Below are 22868 nucleotides of genomic sequence, written 5' to 3'. Positions count from 1 at the left end.
CATACGCTTTATGGTCATGGCATTCCTTTTTCAATTGGAGGGGGGAATGTATGCATTATGGAATTGCATGCGATATGATTACTACACTCTGCCATAACTTGTTGATTTGACAACAGTTTTTCTGACTGAAAGTTTTGCATGCATCTTATCTATTTCTATTCAAAACTAACACTATGGATTCAAGAACATTGTATGCAAAATAGTGCTTTGTTTACAGGAAAACAACAAGTATGGAGAATTCTATTCGCAGCATGACCACACTATTGCAACTAACAGAAGCGGCTCGAGCAACTTGCGAACATGAACAACTCTTCAGACATTATGTGCTTACCTGGATTCCACCTTTTGCACCAACTTTGCCTACATCAGCTTCAACAACTGTCAATACATATATGTCATTCCACATTTTTCTTTTGGAGGTAAAACTTGAGGTAAAATAGCATAATTTTCTGATTTATTACGAATTTAGGAGAATTTACTGAACATCCATTTTGAGCATTATTTACCATCCTTCATTTCATAGTTTTTACCACTTCCCATTTTTCAGCAGCATATCATTTCCGAGTATGGGGGAGTGTTCCTTCATTTCTTTCTTATGACCATGTCATTCATATTCTTTATCATCCATTGCTATTCTTATTCATTTTCAACACCTCCCTTATTTCATGTTGTTTTACACCAAGCATAGAATTCAACAGCTGGTAGCAACCACCTCTATTTGTTTCCTAGCATCGCATGAGGACATGCTAATTTTTCAGAGAGGGGGAGGAATTGCTATGCATGATGGATGTCTTCTACTTTCCTCCTTATTTAAGGCATACAATTTCATTTTTACACAGTGCAGAAATTGATTTCCACATATTTTTAAAACTATGAACTCAATTCTTGTAATTTTTGGAAAACACATACGTATCATCAATACAAACCCACACAATTTCAAGATAAATTGGTTCATAAAATTTCGAAAATCATGCACTCTCACCTAAAGCCATTTTGTTTATATCTCATGATCCATGCATCAAAACGATCTGATTTTTGGATCATAGAAGCCTTCATATATTACAAATCTACTTGCAACATTTCAACAAAATCTCGGTTGTAGCTTTTGACAAAATGGTTAATGAAGTTTGCTGTTATCTATATCATATTTTGTTGCAACTTCATATATACATATAATTGAATGTCAATGTAAAAGTTGTTATGCCTTCATCAAGATTACTAAAAGTGAATATTCATTAATTAAGGAAGGATTCATTTGTTCTCAAATTTTTATTGCTTGGTTAACACATGGTTTTTTGTCTTTGGGTTGCATGAGGACATGCAACATATTGAGTGTGGGGGTATGTTGGGTCGTTAATATGCCATTATTATTATCACTTTTGAACACTTATCCCACCCATTTCCACTATTCTTCATCATATCATTTGTTATAATTTATCATTTAAATCCATTTTATAAATGATTTATGCTCTTATGAATGAATATTATCTATTCTCCTTTATTTCTAATAAATTGATGATTATGCGTGATTTTATCAATGATAGTTTTAATAAATCAGTTATAACATTATTTACCATTCTTAGCCTCCAAGATAATTTTCAGATTGAATATTTGATTTTTAAAAGCGCCAACTCAGAAATGCGCTGGAATAAGGAGTGACAGTTTTGCGGTTGAGATTCTGAGCAAATGGAGCAGAATCTGGAAAATCTGGAACATGGGTTTTGTCCAGAACGGGCCCAATTAACTTTGATGAAGAACGGTTTGCCCAAATTTGGCTTGTACTGAGAGAAACGCAGGGTTCTTTGAGCACGATTTTCTCAGATTTGTTGTTGCGGCCGTCCTCCAAATCTCAGCTGCAAAGCCAAATTCGTCTTGCTTTTGTTGAGAGATGAAAGGAAATATATTTTCTTGTTGATCAACTGGTTAGAATCAATCCAATTTTGTAAAAGAAATCATGTTGTACTTATCTTGATTGTAACTGCTCTCTGATCTCCCTTTATTTAAATCACAACAGAGATCAGAGAGGGGGGTGATTTTCAGGGGAATTCGAATGATGGAAGAATGATAGAAAAATGATGAAGAATGATGGTGGATTATCCATGATAGGATAGGGATTGTTGCATGCTGTAATTCTCAAGCATTTGTTGTTGTAATGATTCCACAATGTGATGATTAATACATGGTTTGGGAGTTGCTGTTCATTCTTTTCCTTCTGAAGTAACCCAGCAGCATCCGCTGGCGGCTAAGGGCCCAGCCTCTGGTGGAGTACGCTACTGCTGCTACTGTATATTATATTCTTTTTAATTTCTGTGTGGTTTGCTTATCTTTATTGCTCGGTAATCTGACATGCTTTTTTACATGCTATTCCATGCTCTGCTACGATTAATTCATTAATGGTTTCTTCAGGAAATTCATGTAGTGACTCTGCATTGTATGATTGAATCTTTTCAGAGTTGATTGCATGTTATTAGTCTAAACCAGCTATTTCGGTTACAGAGCGTTTGTACTAAATATTACTATTGTTGGATTCATTTGAAATCCTGATTATTGGAATCCGAAAAGTGATATTATTCTATTTGGAAACATAGTCGTATTCACCTTAATTGTCAGATTACCATATTAGCGTGTCGTGTGTATGTATGGTTGATTCTTGCTAATTCATCAATGAGTGCTATTCCATAAAGTACATTCCATCCAATTTTCCTTAAGAAAGAAGATTGCTATTTTATTGCAGAATGTGAGTTTAGTTCTGACTCGCGAGACTTAGTTTATTTGATTGCTGTTCCATTTACTGCTTGCTGTTCCATTTCCTGTTTGCTATTCCATTTTACTTTCTGCCGTTCCATTTACTTGCATTTGCTGCTTTGGTGTAAGAGAAGGTCTAAGGCTGTAGTGATCCAGCAAGTCGCTGCTTAGCTCCCAGACCTATGGTCCATGCTCTAATTTCCTTTCCATCAGTTTGTAGAGGGATGGGTTATCGCTTCCGCACCCTTGACTGATAAGCTGCCTTGTGTGATTTTATTCTTTTAAAGTAATTTAGTCATAGTTTGCTCAGTGAATAGTTGCTGTATCCTCAATTGATGTTTGCTGAGTGAATAGTTGGATTTCAGAGCATTTGAGTTTATGTTATTGTTAGATTTCTTTTTCAAGCATTCATTTACTTTTGGGTTTTAAGCACTATACTGCAAAACTTTACTCTTAAGTAAATAGCCGCCTCAGACTGAGTACACTGTTGAAATAAAAAGTTGTCCCTGGGTTGATAATTAATGTGAAGATAATTAGGAGTTTAAAAGACACCTTTTTATCGCTCCACAGTTGGAATTTTGTAATTTGCAAGGAAGTGCTGTTGGTTTCTCTTTGAAGACATTGTTGGGTGATCTTGCTTTGTATGAGGTGAAGAGGGCTTCCATGCTGGGAGGATGGCGCTAGGTCAGACCAAGTGGTTGTAATCCTCTCTTCTACTACTTCTATCAATAAAGCTATTTGAGTTTTCCTCCATATTCTTGTATATCTCTGAATCTTGTGTTGATATATGCATTTGTATGGTCAATATATATTTGATCCTATATTGTTTATGGTGATAGATCTCTATGCTTTGGTGGTGTTATGCTACTTTGACTCTATAGGTGCTCTTTGAAGTGGGACAAGTAAGGAAGGAATGGCGAGATTTTGTCAAAGGGGAAAGGAAACAAGCAAGGAGCCAAGCGAAAGACTAAGGTTGGTACTCTCTAATTCTTTCTCATCTATCTCCCATAAAGGAAAACACAAGTGACTTTAGTTTCTTTGTTTCTAAGATAGCTACCCGTCTTAGTGGGACTAGCAGCTCTGAATAGACACTAGTTTTCCTGATAACAGAAAAGGAACAAGTCATCCAAGTCATAGGAAACATTTTCCAGTTGGGGATATATCAGATCTTGAAGGATATCTAGTAGAAATCTCAGCGGAGGATCTCCTCGTCCGGGAAGGTAACAAATGTTTGGTCATGAATTCCAACTTTTGGAACTTGTGAGATGATGGTTCAATGGCATGAAAAATGAAGCAGACCAAGGGTTTGAATATCTTTTCAATCAAGGAATCTGTTGAAAGATAGCTGACAGAGAAATGAGGTATTTTTATTTGCGTTTGTTATGGTAATGTCATGATATATGGCTACAGATAAAATGGATTAAGAATGATCAAAAGAGAAAGGATCTCCTCCTCTGAAAGGATGTAGAAAGACATAAGTCTAACTAGATGAAATCAACATATTATGTCCTCATATGAAGTATGAGGTAGCTAACTACAATTGAAGAACTCTAAGAGTTCCTAGGAATGAAATATGTGAGGATGGAAGAGATCGTGAAGGATGAAACCTTGATGAAGGCAATAAACATCCAGAAAATCAAGAATGCTTGACTAGGAAATCTCCTGGAATAATGTGCAGACTCTACTGGAAGTCTAAAAAGATTAGGACCCTTGACAACAGATATCGTTGGGAGATGTGTCAAAATGTATGCAAGATGTTGATACCCACAATGAAGATGTCACTGGAAAAATCCATCACCAAAAGGTAATATGTAATTTTTTTTTGGTATCTGACCTCTTGGAAAAGTTTGGGTATGTGTGTAGGATCAAGGAAAGGAGGGTTCTGAAGGATGTCACAACTATGTACCTTGCGATCCATAGAAATCATTTTTGAGGGAAAGTGTAGATAAGTTAATGAAGGAAGCCCCAAATGTAATTCCAAGGAGGATACTTTCCGAGAAAGAAGGAATGACATGACAGAGGAAAGTGATGGATGGTTGAATCCTACATGTGAAGAAATTGATGACATTGAAGTCTTGAATCGTTAGTCAACTAGAAGACCATATAAACAATTGACGATAGAGTCCTTGGGTAAGAGAGAGCTCTGGGAAGTTCCTATGAGAAAAGGAACTCGAGTAAGTTTTTGAGGAAAGAGAAACTTGGAACTCGTCCCTGGTTAAGAGGGAGAGTTAGGAATGGCATTTTTCTATTTAGTTTGGAAGAAATAATGGAGGATTGTGTAATCATCTAGCATCCCACACTCTTTGGCGATGTGGTAGGGCATCTAAGACAAGAGTGGGAAAGAGGTCCAATATTCCTGAGGGTTGGGAACCCAAGATGAGAATAGTCCTGGTAGGGCATACTCGAATAACACATGGGTGGGTATGACCCTAAGAGAGACAATGATGATGTGTGTATATCATTCAATGGTCTCGCCAACATTGTGCTTTGACCTAACAAATAGATTTGGTTGTTAGTCAAGGTCTTCCTAAATGAAAACAATATTGGTTGAAATGATGCTATAGTAGAAGGATTGCAAATCTGATTCTTCATATCATAAATTTTTCAGTTAGATAAAGACCAAGTACCATTATGAATACCTCCCTAGTGAAGAGGGTGTGTTAAAGAAAGTTTAACTCGGTTCGATCTTCATAATGACATGATCTTTGTAATTGATGTAATAAATTGTTGTTGTAATCTTGTTGCATGGGTTTTTTTTGCCATTATGATGCATGAGTTGTACTTGATGGCAACCTACTTATAGCTGAACAACTCACTTGTATAAGGTAACTAGATGAATCTATGTATCTAGATGAATCTACTTGAGAGATATCAGATGTGATAGAATGCATGACAGATGTGTTTACAGATATGAAAAAATGCAGGGCAGTTCAAAGGAATAAGTTCAGAAGTAACGTACAAAGGCAAATCACATTATAACAAGCTATTCAAAGGGAACAAAGTAATGATACAAAAGAATAGGATGAAGGAACAAAGAATTATAGATCAGACTCCAAAGAATGACGAAAGAGAGGTATACACAGGTTCACCTTGTCCGAGAAGCGTATACATGAGGGTTAACAGAAGAAAAGGAGCGTATAACATATACATGCACTTTCATAAGAGGAAAATCACGTACATGCTGGAAAACTAAGTTTTTGGTTCGCGTTATTTGGTCCAAGGTATTGGTCCAAGTTACTTGGTCTGAGGTATTGACCCTAGGTATTTGGTCCAAGGTATTGGTCCTAAGTGGCTTTCATCCATGGTATTAAGAAAGGACTAAAACTATATAAGGAGGAGAAGACCATTAGGCCATAAGTGTGCAAGTATTGAATATCTGATGAAGTGTGAGATCTAGTATGCAGGTTATCAGCTTATGGTGCTTTGCTTGATCTCAACCAAGGATGAACCCTAGCGATAGATGAGGGATAAGAGCTAATGATGGATCCGGATATTAAGGCTTGAAATGAATTATCATTATGTGGTTTGATCATGTATAGTATAGATCTGAATACTGATGCATGTGTCATTCTATCAATGTTATGATCTGGGTATGACTAAAGTTTGGAATAGCTACAAAATTATGAATTAATATTTGCAGATATGTACGCTAGTTGGCTTTGATAAAAGCGCGTATACGTGCTAGTTAAACACATCTATGTAATGTATACATTATGAAATATGTTATTTGGAGTTGTAGTTGGATCTAGTTGTTGCAGAATTCTGGGTTCTGCTCTGTGTTTCAGTGACTGTGTTTTGATGACAGTATATTGAATGTTCAGATTGATTAATTATGTTTTTCTTTAGTGACAATGGTCTTTCAGTGATTCAGTTGTGGGCGATTCAGAGATTGGTGATTGAGTTTCAATGATTGGTTAATGCAGATGTATTTTATGGTTGTATTGTAGTGGTGATTGATTTTGAGCTTCAATGTTAGTGATGGGTCTAGTATGAAAATTGGATGAAACGAGACCTTCATGTGTATTTTTGTGTACGAGGAGCATCCAGTTTGAAAATTTATGAAACGTGGTCCCTAGAGGAAGAAAGAAGGTCGTAGGCTTCTGTAGGTCGGTGCCTACATACTAGTAAACATATCGGCTAGTACAAGAGCTAAGGGGTCGTAGCTCCCTTCCAGTAGAAGTTGGAGAATGAGAGAAGGCTGCAACCTTCTGCAGGTAGAAGCCTGTGTACTAGTATGACACTGCACTAGTACAATGTTGTAAAAATATTTCCTTATTATTAAAAGAAGACAGAGACGACAACGATAGATGGTTTTCACCCACATTGGGTTTCCACCTTAAATATTTGTGTTCATGTGTGTTGCTTATGTATTATGGTTCATTCTATTATTAATTGCACATGGTTACTTTTTAATGTTTAATAAAGTATTGATGCACAGATTAAAGATCAACATATGATGAATTAACTGAATCATAAGTTCACTAGATATACGTTGGTTGCCTTAAGAACAGTTGTGTGCACACGCGAGTTCCCTTCACTGAAGTAGCGTATATAAATCTAATTATGGAAATGAAAAATTTATTGATCTGCAAATGCTGATTCACCCCTCCCCCTCAATATTATTTCCAACAATTGGTATCAGAGTAGGTCCTTTGGAGGAAGCTTGATCGATTGAAGGAGATCCCTAGAAATAATGGGAAAGAAGAAAGCACCTCAAAAGAAGAAGGCATCTCAAAGGAACTATGACTGTGGGAGAGTCGATTGGGGATTATGTGGAAGCAACTCTTCAAATTCAGAATCACCTCATAATGAAGATGAACAAGAAAAAGAACTATCGTGTATGAATTTGTTATCCTCTGGTGATACATTTCTCTGTCCATTTGAAAATGATGAAAGTGACAACGAAACAACTGAATTTGCTCTTATGGGTGAAAGAGAAAGATATCAAATAGAGGCAAAATTTAAAAGGCTCACAGACAAATTACAGATAAAGAAGATCTACAGGAAAAAAGGGAGTGTGCCTTCAAAGAAGAAGCTACCAAACTAAAATCTCAACTAGAGGAAGGAAACAAAGTAAGGAAGAAATACAAGGAAAATGAAGATCAATGTAAAATTTGTAGGATGAAGTGACGTCATTTAGAAATGAAGTAAATAAAAGGAGCACAACAATTAAGAAACTTAAAGATAGATCCAGTTACTATGAAAGTATTGAAGCTAAGATCCTCTCTCTAAAGGAAGATCTTCAAAAATCAAATAAGCAGAATAAAGAGCTACTCCAAGCTCTTGAAGAACAAGAAAACAAAGTTCTCGAATTAAGGCAACAAATGGAAGAAGGAAGAAAAGATGAAATAATCATGAAGAAACAATATCTTGAAAAGGAATAGCAATATCAGGTTGAGGTAGATATCCTAAAAGGTAAATTACAAGAAAAGGATAAGATACTCCAAGCTCTTGAAGAACAAGAAAACAAAGTTCTCGAATTAAGGCAACAAATGGAAGAAGGAAGAAAAGATGAAAGAATCATGAAGAAACAATATCTTGAAAAGGAAGAGCAATATCATGTTGAGGTAGATATCCTAAAAGGTAAATTAGAAGAAAAGGATAAGCTCTTACGATTTCAAGATAGTACATAGATTTTGGATGATATTCTTAGTAGTCAAAGGTCTCTTGCCATCAAAACTGGTCTTGGTTTTTATGAATCTATTGAAGGTGAATCTAACTCACAAAGTGAGGCAAGGAAATCTAATGCAAAATCTAAAATGCTCAACAAGGAGATGAGGGGTCAACCCCATCAAAAAGCAAGGAAAAAAATTCTTCAAAGAAAATATTTTACTCCTAACAATGGAAGTCATAGTCGGTTATTTCCTTAAATTAATAATGTTGAATGTTTTATATTTCATAATCTTAGACATGTTGTAGAGAGATGCGGAAGTAGAATGGTTCAAGATCATCACACAGAAATATCATCAACTTCCAGGTACTTTAAGGGATATTGTTTTTCTTGCAATATGTTTGGTCACAAAGCCATTGTCTGCTATAGAAGAAATATGAAACATGTAAGATGTTATGCATGTAACAAGTTTGGACATATAGCAAAGGAATGCAGGAGAAAATTTCGGGCACCATACCAAAAGGAGAAAACATCATCACACTCGAAGATATGGAAGAAGGAGGAAGTACGGTCAGAAAAATGTGGCATGGCATAGTGTACAGACATAACAGACTCAGGGGGAGCTGAAAGTGTGAAACTTCAATATTCTAAATCACATACAGAAGTTTCGTGAAGACAAGTTGCGTATATACGTGAGTTAGAAGCTTCACAATCGCATATATGTGGTTTGAGGAAAAAATACAGTGGGACAGACTTAGAAGAACTGTTTTGATATGATTCAGACAATTATCAGTGATCTTTTTTGTCGTGATGATAGATGACTACAATCTGTGAGTGTTATTTCGAAGTGTTTTTATCCTCACAATTTGTTGATAACTTGATGTATATATGATTGATGATGATGCTTTGATACTTCTTACTGATATATGCAATGATCAGATCTAACAGTGAATAGGTGTAACATGTGCAGGGGGAGAACATGCTATGCTTCTAATAAAGCATTGTTGGCATTATGTTTAGAAGTCTTTGATACCTAATCAATGATGATGATGCTTATATGTCTAAATTATACATATTGCTATGTTACGGTTATTATTTGCCCATGATAAAGTCTTAGATAATACTTGGATCGCATGGTTGGTATTCAGATCAAATTTATGGATGATTGTGAATGATTTTTTGATGATGCATATAGTACATATATTTTTCTTACATGGTGATCTTCATAAGGAAAAGGAGAAGTACAAATATTGAGTACACAACTTCATTATTTGAGGAGGAGCCACTTATTTATTTTATGATGTTGTCATCATGCCTTCAAAGATGCATAAAGTTCATATGGTGCAGCTATGAGGCAGGATTCCTATAGTTCTTGGCACTCACATGGTTGAGGATTGTTGTTGTTGATGATATCAAGAAATCTTGACAAATGACCATGAGCTCATGATTTTCTAGATACATATTGCTATCTCTTTGATGGATATACAATATGTTGGATACATGGATGATTACTTACATATTGATAAATATTGTTGGTTGGCCAAGAGAATGATGTTATTGCAGGCATAGCCATTTGAAGACATGGATATTTGGAGACATGGCTTACTTATTCACATAATGATGATGACTTCCTACTTTATGATGATAGGTTTTTATATTCACATATTTTTACGCTTATCAGATGTGGGATGTCCCCTAGTGATGATACATGGTTGATATATCAAGGGCTCTTGTGGAAAGATCATGCAATTCTTGATGATGATGTGATGACTATGGTGTTTTCACATATGATATGATGTGAATGATTTTTTGTTACTACTTGGAGATATCACATATGCTTATTTGATTCATGGAAGGTTATGATAAGGCTCTTTCTACTAAGTAAATGAAGCAAGTGATCTTGATGAAATCAAGAGGATGAGTTGATATCTATATATAGCATACTTAGTCACAGGTTGATGATATTTACTTTTTCATATCTTTGGAAATTATGATGGACATATATAGGTATGGATGTTGTTGACAAATGCTTATGGTGCAGATCAGATATGGTGTATGATAGTTGCTAATGACTATAATGGTCTTGTTTAGATATTTGGTCTCTGTTATAAATGTCATGCATATCATTCAATGTAAAGTTCATATAAAGACCCATGATGTAATAATTTGTCTCTGTCTATCGTAACCTTTTGATGAGTCCCTTTTGGTCATATGATGTAATTTGTAACTCCACTATACATGGGAAGGATGATGTAATAATTGCTATATTTCAGTCATGTATAAGTTGGTATATCTCCACTTGGTTGTGAGGATGAGTCAAAATCTGTATATCCCCACTTGGTTGGGAGATTGATGTATGTATGATTCATTTGTGATAGGAAGGTGAAACTCACACAATTAAGTTATAGAGTCATGTAAATTCTTTTGGAAAATATTTGTAGACTCTGCATGTGCTCAGGGGGAGCATGGATGATATAGTGCATCTCAGCATAAACAAAGGGGGAGTTCAATCAGAGAATTCAGCATGTGCCTAGGGGGAGCATGATCAATGTTTATACTTAGCTATTCAGATATGAAAGTCTTCATTTTCGCCAGCCCTTTTCCCTTGATATCAAAGGGGGAGAATATCTTGGTCCGCCCTCTGCCCTTGATGTCAAAGGGGGAGAGTATTTTGGTGTTTCTTTGGTGTTGCTTGTTATCTCTAATAGTTTCTACAGCTTGTAGTAATCAACACCAACATGGTTGCCATCAAGTCCAAAGGGGGAGATTGTTGGCATTATGATGCACGAGTTGTACTTGATGGCAACCCACTTATAGCAGAACAACTCACTTGTATAAGGTAACTAGATGAATCTATGTATCTAGATGAATCTACCAGAGAGATATCAGATGTGATAGAATGCATGACAGTTGTGTTTACAGATATGACAAAATGTAGGGCAGTTCAAAGGAATCAGTTTGTAAGTAATGTACAAAGGAAAATCACATTATAACAGGCTATTTAGAGGGAACAAAGTAATGATACAAAAGAATAGGATGAAGGAACAAATAATTATAGATCAGACTCCAAAGAATGAAGAAAGAGAGGTATATGCAGGTTCACCTTGTCCAAGAAGTGTATACACATGAGTTAATAGAAAAAAAGGAGGGTATAATGTATACATGCACTTTCATAAGAGGAAAAGTGTTTACATGTTGGAAAACTAAGTTTTTGGTCTGAGGTATTTGGTCCAAGGTATTTTGATCCAAGGTATTGGTCTAAGGTATTTGGTCCGAGGTATTGACCCTAGGTATTTGGTCCAAGGTATTGGTCCTAAGTGGTTTTGGTCCATGGTATTGAGAAAGGACTAAACCTATATAAGGAGGAGAAGATCATTAGGCCAGAGGTGTGCAAGTATTGGATATATGATGAAGTGTGAGATCTAGTATGCAAGTTATCGGCTTATGGTTTTTGCTTGATCTAAACGAAGGATGGACCCTAGCGGTAGAAGAGGGATAAGATCTAATGATGGATTGGGATCTTAAGGCTTGAAATGAATTATCATTATGTTGTTTGACCATGTATAGTCTAGATCTGAATACTGACGCATGTGTTATTCTATAAATGTTATGATTTGGGTATGACTGAAGTCTGGAATAGCTGCAAAATTATGAATTAATATTTGTAGATGCGTACACTAATTGGATTTGATAAAAGCGCGTATACACACTAGTTCAACACATCTAAGTAGTGTATACATATGAAATATGATATTTCAAGTTGCAGTTGGATCTGGATGTTGTTGCAGAATTCTGGGTTATGCTTTGTGTTCTGGTGACTGTGTTCTGATGACAGTATACTGAATATTCAGATTGATTGATTGTGGTTTTCTTCAGTGACGATGGGCTTTCAGTGATTCAGTTGTGGACAATTCAAAGATTGATGATTTATTTTCAATGATTGGTTAATGCAGATGTATTTGATGGTTGTATTGCAGTGGTGATTTATTTTGAGCTTCAATGCTGGTGATGGGTCCAGTATGAAAATTGGATGAAAGGAGGCCTTCATGTGTATTGTTGCATACCAGGATCATCCAGTTTGAAAATTTATGAAACGTGGTCCCTGGAGGAAGAAAGAATGTTGTAGCCTTCTGTAGGTCGGTGCTTACGTACTTGTAAACATATCGGCTAGTACAAGAGCTAGGGGGTCGTAGCTCCCTTCCAATAGAAGCTGGAGAATGGGAGAAGGTTGCAACCTTCTACAGGTAGAAGCCTACATACTGGTATGAGTCTGCACTAGTACAATGTTGTAAAAAGATTTTCTTATTATTAAAATAAGACAGAGACGACAACAGCAGGTGGTTTTCACCCACATTGGGTCTCCACCTTAAATCTTGGTGTTCATGTGTGTTGCTTATGTGTGATGGTTCATTCTATTATTAACTGCACATGGTTATTGTTTGATTTTTAATAAAGCACTGATGCACAGATTAAAGATTTACATATGATGAATTAACTGAATCATAATTTCACTAGATATACGTTGGTTTCCTTAAGAACAGTTGCGTGCACATGTGAGTTCCCTTCGCTGAAGTAGCGTATATAAATCTGATTATGGAAATGAAAATGTTATTGATCTACAAATGCTGATTCACCCCCCCCCCCCCCCTCAGTATTATTCCAGCAATTTCATGAGAAAGAAGTGTCATTAGGTGAAAGACTTCTTCTTGATGTCTTTAGGATTTATTTATATGTCAAAGAGTCATGTCATATGTATAGAATCTCTTTATGAGTTTATGTAAATGTATTCAAGTCTACAAAGTTGTGAAAAATCCCTCTAGAGACCAAGCATAATCCTTCAAGAAGTCTGCAAGAGAAAAAAAGGAATAGATCTTCATGTAAGCTCAAATATAGTCCACAAACAACTATAAATACCCTGTTGAGGTATCTGAAAATGAGAGGCACAGAACTCACAAATGCCTCTAAAATTTCGCATAGGAGCAGAGACGCAGTAAGGTTTTGATTGCACCTCGTTTGGGTTTTAGGTGCAGTAAGGATCCTGGGTGTATGGAGCAGGAAGAACTTATTAGGATTCAGTAGTTTGGGCTATATATATTCTTAGATTCTCATGATGATAGTCACAACATTAACGTGAAGTTTATACAGTGTCCTAAGAAACCTATAAATATATGTATATCGATGCTATAACCACTACGAATTATCTTAACAATTATGCATGGTCACCTATGGATAAGTCGCGGCATATGCATATAGTTACTATATCAGTTATGAATAAAGTCTCAACATACCTATGATCTGAAGATGATTCCCTCGGATGGATAGAGTAGATAAGGCAGCATGTGATCTGGGCCTTCACACATACTACTGTCTTTATGATGATAAACCTGTAGCAGCTTTGACAAGATGAATTGCAGTGGTTAGGGTTATATGAAGAATACCTATACTATCTAGGCATAATCATAAAATGTATTTACATAATGGTATAGATCCTCAGCATACCTATGAAAGGAGACACACAGTCTCATTAGTTAACACAACTCTCAGACTTAGTATGATGCAGTCTTGACATACTACAAGGAGAAGTAACTTGATCCTAGCATAACCATAATCATAGTAGTTATAGAACATGATTTTATGATCTCATTTGCTCAAAGTGCAGCACTGATCTTAGTATAGTGGGAGATGCATTAGCAAAAAGATTTCGGTGATACTATTGTGAAGGCATTCATGTTGCAGCAATGGCAATTTTAATGTAGATATAGCAACTATGGTCTTGATGAAAGCAACAAGGATGATCTCAATTAAAAGTGTAGTAGTAGTGCAACTTTGATGACATCAGTGTAAGCAACAGTGATGATGATGATCTTAGCAATGGTAAGGAAGAGGGTTGATGTCTTGATCTTGGAGAGGAAGATTTTATCAAGGGTCATGGTCTTGGTATTTGTCAATGGAATCTTTAGAAGAATAATTTATGCGTCATTTTTCCTCTCCATGAGGGAAAGGTTTTGGCCCTAGCAGAAAGCCAAACATTTGTGTTCTTTTCCCTTTTTGTTTTGATAGTAGTTTGATGAAGCTAACACACACATGCTAATAATGAAGTAAACATCAAGCTAAGATAAAAATGTATAAACACTTCACAATTGTTATCATGTAATGAAGAATTGACTTAATTATGCATGACCTAGATTCTTCAACATCAAATACAAGAAGGGAACACTCTATGTCAATATACTAGATAGTATCATGAAGACCTTGGTGAAGGAAGAAACTGCAGTCACAAGATCTCGACATAATGACACCTATGGTCTCGACCATAATCCTAATGAAGAAACCTCATTGACATGGTAGTGATCTCAGTAATAGTACAACAATGATCTAGTTCTTGGTGAAGGTGTATCATTGGTGGAGAAACGATGAAGATCCCAATGAAGAAGAAGTCATGGTGTAGCAATGATGATATCAATGAAGTAGTAGTGATGATGTTGATCTTAGCGGAATAAGAGGATTGGTTTCTTGGTCTTGGAGTGGCCTAGTAGTGTTGGACACAGATTATCATTTATGTCAATATGGCAATATTCAAGAGGAGGAGATAGAGTCATCATAGGAGACAGAGCCATCAGAGGAGCAGATGGAGCCAAGAGGAGCAAGTGGAGCAAAGAGGAGCTATAGGAGGAGCTATATATATGCCAAAGAAGAGGAGCTATCGGAGCATATCGGAGCAAGAGGACGGAGGAGAAAATGCAGCAAACAGAGCCATATATGCCACAGTTAGCATTATTTGCGGCTAGAAATCATATAAACATGCACATAACAGCTATTGGGAGCCATATATCCACATATAATACTATTGGGCCCGAAAAACCCACGTATGCACATTTTAACATTATCGGCGGTTAAAACCCATATATATATATCTTAACACTATCGGTGCAACAATACCAAAGGAAGAACTATCGGGAGTACTGAGGAGTATATATATATATATATATATATATATATATATATAGAGAGAGAGAGAGAGAGAGGCGATATAATAACACGGACCCGCGGCTCCATTATAAACTGGCTAAATGTAATATCGCATCCGCCCATCGCATATGTTATGAGGACCTGCCACATGAAAACGCCGATTGCGATAAGAGAAATGGACCCGAAATACTTATTATAAAAAGCTTAATATCATATCGCATCCGGGTCATCGGAGCAGTGGTGTATCGGCCATTGGCGACTGCCAATTGCGATAAGGGAGCGGACCCGACGGGCACATAAAATATGGTTCAATGCAATATCGCGTCCATGAGAGGATCGGCCCATCGGCCATCGGCCCTTTGCGATATTCGATTGCGATGAATGCTGTGGACCCGATATATTATAGATACGGTTGCTATGGCCCTTGAAGTCTGCCCTTTAGCACTGTCGACTCTTTTTTCATATATTTCCTGTGTAACTTGATATTTGACCTGCACGTGCCTCTGAGGCAAAAATGCATTCGATAATGCTCCCGATAGCTTAGGAGACTGACTCATGTCAATAATGATTACGATTGGGACGTGGCTGTTCGTTAAGCTATGTCAATGTGTGTATGCGGCCTCTCTTTCCCTTGAACGTGTCCTATGAATATTGGAACGCCCGGATAGACAGAGGAAGCCATGGATTGGAAAGCTGAAGTGTCAAGTGAGCATAGAAGACCAAGTGAGTCAGAGGAATTGATAGCCACTGAGGAAGAAGCCAAAGAGCCAGCGTGTAAGAGGAAACGAATGGACAGAGGCATGGAATGTATAAAAACAGAAAACACAGAGGACTGTGGGACTGTCGTTGTGGTGAAGAACCAGAGAAGAAGCAACAGAACCAGCGGAGGGTGCAGAAGCAGCAGAGGCAGAAGCGGCAGAACCAGTTTATACCAAGGTTGGGTTGGAGCCCAAGAGGTTGGAGCCTCAGAACTGAACAGGATTGAAGTCCTTGGGAGTTGGTGCTCCTAAAGTCCAAGATTGGTGTCTTGGCAAAACAGAGTTGGTGCTCTGGAGGTTGGAGCCTCACTGAAGTCCAAGTTGGAGCTTGGCAACTATTCACAGTCAGATATACTTATATTGTATTTACTTCATTGCACTGTCTTGAGTTTTAATAAAAGCATTTATTCCAACTGTTGATTTCTGTGTTCTGTGTATACATATACATATCTATATATGATTTTGGCAATCACTAGAACAAAAAGTAAGAAATACTGATTCACCCCCCCTCTCAGCATTTCCAACAATTGGAATCAGAGCAGGCTTCTTCATACTAGCCTAACAGCTTGAAGAAGGATTAGTAGCCATGATGAGAAATCATGAAGCATCAGGAAAACCTCCTCTGTTCAATGGCACTAACTTTGGGTTTTGGAAGAAAAGAGTGACTTACTATTTAATGTCCCTTGGACCTGAAGTCTGGCATTTTTGTCAAACTGAATACCAAGCGACTTCCACTCTTCCAATAGACCAAGACGAGAGGAAAGCCTACATTACAAATGCAAAGGCCATGAACTCTATCACTAGTGGAATCACTGATTCCGAGTTTACGAAAATCATGCACTGTAACTCTGCCAAAGAAATGTGGGAGAAGCTAGTTCGCTTGTACGATGGAGACTCAAAAGTCAAAAAGGCAAAGCTTCAAACTCACAGAAGACAATTTGAAAGTTTGAAAATGGAAGATGAAGAAGACATTGCAGCATACCTCCTCCGAGTAGCTGAAGTGGTAAATTTCCTGAAAGGATTGGACGAAAAAGTTGAAGAAAGTACCATTGTTCAAAAGGTATTAAGGTCTCTTCCAGACAGATTTGACTCCAAAATAAGTGCTATAGAAGAATCAAAGGATCTTGACACCCTCAAAATGGATGAACTCCATGGAATTCTCACTGCCTATGAAATGAGGAAAGGTGGTCCTAGCTCCACAGATGCAGCATTCAAGGCCTCAATGTCAAAGGAAGGGAAAGAAAGGAATGACTGTAGTGATGAGTCAGATGTGGAATCTGAATTGGCTCAATATGTATGAAAGTTGAAGAGAGGATCTAAGCTTAAAGGCAAGTATCCTCTTATCTGTTTTAAATGGGGTGAAATAGGTCATTATGCAGCAAAATGTCCTCATAAACTTGACAGTGATGATGAAGGAAATTCTAAAAGAATGGCAAATAAAAAGAAAGGGTTCAATAAGAAAAACTTCTTCTCCAAGCAAGATGAGTCTGATGAGGATGAGTTTATGGTCATCAAAAGGAAATCAGATGAGGAAAGTGATCATGATGAAATCCAAGAAGCATTATACATGGCACTCACAGATGATGATGACTCAGGCCTAGAAGGGAATGTAGATGAACTGTTAATAAGCGCCATTGAAGAAAACGAGAAACTACAGAACAAAATCATTTCTCTCAAAGTGGAAAACGAGGAAATAAGAAGGAGATAAGATCTCTTGGAAGCAAAGCTTAAAGAAAAAGAAGAGACTTGTGAAGAACGCGAGGCCGAAGTAGTATCTCTGAAAAAGGAGTTGGAGCAAATTAAAAAGGGTTGTAAAAGCTCTCAAATACTTGAGACTATTCTGAAAAATCAAAAACCTCAACATGATAAGTCTGGAATAGGTTTCAAAGGAGAATCCTCAAGCACTAAGAATAGTGCGAAAAGCTATGCCGATGCACTTTCCTGCAACCCAAAAGATGAAAAAGTATGTTATCAAAAGTGCATCCCAGATTCCAAGAATGAAGAAAGAATTACTCCAAAGAAGAATGTGGAGTCGAATCATGGACACTACAGCAAATACAAACCTGTACTCCACCAAGGGCCCATCAAAAATCCAAAGGATGAGGGAGGAGTAACTCCCAGGAAGGAAATCGACTTAAACCGTGGTTGCTTCAAAACCATCTTTCTTGGACACTGTTTTCACTGTAAAAACTTCGGTCACCAAGCTAGACACTGTATGGCTCACAGAAGTGAAAAGACAACACAAAAGGACCGAGTAATCAAATCATATGCCCCCAAAAGACAGGGACAAATCAAAACCTTCAATTCATTTGATCCCTTGACTAAATTTGATCTGACTTGCTCTTTTTGCTACAATAATGGACACTATGAACAAGACTGCCCACTCAAAGGAAGAAAGACGAGTAGAAAGAACTCTGACATGGACAAATGCGGCCTGGCTCTATTTGCGCAAAATAATGGAAACCAATGGTTTGTGGATAGTGGGTGTTCCAGACACATGACAGGAGACAGAAGGAAATTTATCTCACTGAGCAAAAAGGAAGGGAATGTGTCCTTTGGAAGAGGAACTGGAAAAATTGCAGGAAGAGGAACAGTTACTCTGATCAATGGAAAAAGAAAAGCTCAAGATGCTCTACTGGTTGACGGACTCAAACACAACCTTCTGAGTGTCAGCCAAATCTGTGATCAAGGACATAAGGTTATTTTCAGCACCAAAGACTGTGAAATAAGGAACTCTGCCTCAGGGAAACTTGTGGCAAAAGGGGTGAGAAAACCAGACAATATTTACATTTTGAACAAGATTCATGAAAATAAATGCTACTTGAGTCAGACAGATGAGAGTTGGCTGTGGCACAAGCAACTTGGACATACCAGCTTCGAAAATCTGATCAATATCAGCAAGATCAAAGTTGTACAAGACATCCCAAGGCTATTCAAACCAAATCAAGTAGTGTGTGGTCCATGTCAACATGGAAAGTAGACCAGAACCAGCCACAAGACAAAGGAACACTGTACATCAAAGCCCTTGGACATCATCCATGCTGATGTGTGTGGGCCAACTAGAAATCAAGCACTCCAAGGAGAAAGGTACTTTGTGTTATTTGTTGATGATTATACTAGAATGATGTGGATATATTTCATAAAGTATAAATCTGAAACCTTTCAGTGTTTTAAGAATCTAAAAGCCCTTGTAGAAAATGAAAAAGATTCAAAAATTAAGTGCCTCAGAACAGACAGAGGAGGAGAATTCACATCAAACGAGTTTAGTGAGTTCTGTAATATTCATGGAATTAAAAGGGAATTCTCGGCTGCTAGAACATCTCAGCAAAATGGGGTAGTTGAAAAACGAAACCGAACAGTTCAAGAGATGGCAAGAACCATGCTATTAGCAGCAGACCTACAACCTAAATTCTGGAGAGAAGCAGTAGGGACAGCTGTCTATACACTGAATCGGACTCAATTAAGACCAAACTGTGACAAAACTCCTTATGAGCTATGGAAAGGAAGACTTGCTTTGGTGAAGTACTTCAAGATATTTGGAAGCAAGTGCTTCATAAAAATAAATGATGGCTCACCTGGAAAGTTTGATTCTCGAGTTGATGAAGGGATATTTCTTGGATACTCTCCACAGAGCAAGGCTTACAAGTGCTACAATTATTGATTGATGAAAATAGTGGAAAGCATTGATGTAAAGGTTGATGAAGATCTTCCAGGAAAGGAAACTGAAGAACATGAAGTTGACTTTCTCCTTGAAGAAGAAGAACCTAAAGAAGAAAAGATAAATGACGAAGAAGAAGAAGAGAAAAGAGAACCACCTCATACCCCTTCAAAGATGAAGTATATTGAAAGATATCATCCAGAAGAGCAGATCATTGGCGATAAAGATGAAGGTGTGCAGACCCAAAGAAGGATATCAATTACACCCAAGAGAAAATTCATTGCTCTCCTATCTATGATAGAACCAGAAACATTTGCAGAAGCAAGTAAGGATCCTCACTGGGTAAAATCAATGGAAGAAGAAATGTCCCAAATTGAGAAGAACAAGACATGGGAGCTGGTACCTCGTCCAAAGGACAAAAACATAATAGGAACCAAATGGGTGTTCAAAAATAAAATGAATGAGGAAGGACAGGTTATCAGAAACGAGGCAAGACTTGTCTGCAAAGGCTATTCACAAATTGAAGGAGTTGACTTTGAAGAGACCTTTGCACCTGTGGCCCATATGGAAGCTATCAGGATGTTCTTAGCATTTTCTTGCTCAAAAGGATTCAAAATCTATCAAATGGACATGAAATCAGCATTTCTAAATGGGGAACTCAAGGAGGAAGTCTACATGGAGTAGCCAGAAGGTTTTGATCTGACAGTAGGAAAGCACATAGTCTGTAAGTTGAAAAAGGCTTTGTATGGATTGAAACAAGCTCCTAGAGCTTGGTATGCAAGACTGGATAACTATCTCCAACAACAAGGCTTCAAAAGGGGAGTGGCTGGAAGCAATCTATACATAAAGACAGATCAAGGTAAGTTACTAGTTGCTCTTGTTTATGTCGATGATCTGATTTTTGCTAGTAATAATGATGAAATGAGCCATGAATTTTCTCAAAGCATGGCAAAAGAGTTTGAGATGTCAATGATAGGAGAGCTGTCCCACTTCCTTGGACTTCAAGTATCTCAAACCAGAGCAGGATTGTGTATATCTCAAGCCAAATATCTAAAAGACATGCTCAAAAAATATGGAATGGAGGACTGTGCACCCGTGAGTACACCTATGACCACAAACTGCAAATTGAGCAAAGATGATGACTCCCCTCTAGTAGATGCAACTCATTATAGGTCAATGATTGGAGCCCTTCTATACTTAACAGCCACACGACCAGACATAATGCAAGCAGTAGGAATGGTGGGAAGATTTCAATCTGCTCCCAAATAATCTCATTTATTAGCTGTAAAAATAATTCTCAGATATTTGAAGGGAACTTCTGATTTTTTTCTTTGGTACCCAAAGGACTCAACACTGATGGTAACTGCATACACCGATGCTGATTGGGCTGGAAGTATAGATGATCGGAAGAGCACTAGTGGAAATGCATTCTTCCTAGGAGACTGTTTAGTATCTTGGCTCAGCAAAAAACAGTCATCCATATCATTATCCACAGCCGAAGCTGAGTATATTGCTGCAACAAACTGTTGTTCTCAAATACTATGGATGAAGGAAGCTCTAAAATATGTCGACATATGTACAGATCAACCAATTACCGTTTATTGTGACAACACAAGCGCTATCAGTCTCAGCAAAAATCCAGTGATGCACTCAAGAACCAAACACATACCAATCAAGTATCATTTGCTCCATGAGCAAGTAGCTGAACAAAACATCGCTCTGGAATATATCAGTACTAAGGAGCAGATAGCTAATATTTTCACAAAACCTCTTCCTCGAGAAGCATTCGAACATCTGCGTCAAAAGATGGGGGTTATTTCTTTATCATCACTCAAGTTCATTCATAAAGACGCAGCAGGATAGGGGGAGCAGTTTGACAGGGGGAGTTCGTATGCATTCCTTTGCCATTGATGTCAAAGGGGGAGAGAGGAGAAGAATATTGCCATCAATAACAAAGGGGGAGATTGTTGGACATAGATTGTCATTGATGTCAATATGGCAATATTCAAGAGGAGGAGACAGAGTCATCAGAGGAGATAAAGCCATCAGAGGAGCAAGTGGAGCAAAGAGGAGCTATAGGAGGAGCTATATATATGCCAAAGAAGAGGAGCTATCGGAGCATATCGGAGCCAGAGGACAGAGGAGCAAATGTAGAAAACAGAGGAGCTATAGGAGGAGCTATATATATGCCAAAGAAGAGGAGCTATCAGAGCATATCGGAGCAAGAGGACGGAGGAGCAAATGCAGCAAACAGAGCCATATATGCCACAGTTAACATTATTGGCGGCCAGAAATCATATAAACATGCACATAACAGCTATTGGGAGCCATATATCCACATATAATACTATTGGGCCCAAAAAACCCACGTATGCATGTTTTAACATTATCGGCGGTTAAAACCCATATATATATATATATATATATATATATATATATATATATATATATATATATATATATATATATATCTTAACACTATCGGCGCAACAATACCAAAGGAAGAACTATCGGGAGTACTGAGGAGTATATATATATATATAGAGAGAGAGGCGATATAATAACACGGACCTGCGGCTCCATTATAAACTGGCTAAATGTAATATCGCATCCGCTATGTCACTGGTCTCAAAGGGCTGTCACTCCTGAAACCCCCGATTGCGATATACAGTGGTGGACCCAACGGAGGAATTAAAACCAGTCTAATGATATATCGCATCCGTCATTTCGAAGCGGGTATCGCAAGTTGGTTGGGCCTGCCACATTAAAAACGCCGACTGCGATAATAACACAGACCTGACGTGGAATTGTGTTATGGTTAAATGGTTTATGGCATCCGCCCATTGCATATGTTATGAGGCCCTGCCACATGAAAACATCGATTGTGATAGGACCAGTGGACCCGACAGACTTATTATAAATAGCTTAATATCATATTGCATCCGGGTCATCGGAGTAGTGGTGTATTGGCCATTGGCGACTGCCGATTGCGATAAGGGAGCGGACCCGACGAGCACTTAAAATATGGTTCAATGCAATATCGCGTCCATGAGAGGATCGGCCCATCGGCCATCAGCCCTTTGCGATCACCGATTGCGATGAATGCTATGGACCCGATATATTATAG

The sequence above is a fragment of the Pinus tabuliformis genome, chromosome 6 (genome assembly GCF_031772625.1).
Source record: "Pinus tabuliformis cultivar Carrire ecotype Pingquan chromosome 6, CPIR1, whole genome shotgun sequence".
NCBI lineage: Eukaryota > Viridiplantae > Streptophyta > Pinopsida > Pinales > Pinaceae > Pinus > Pinus tabuliformis.
This window is presented reverse-complemented; position numbering follows the sequence as displayed.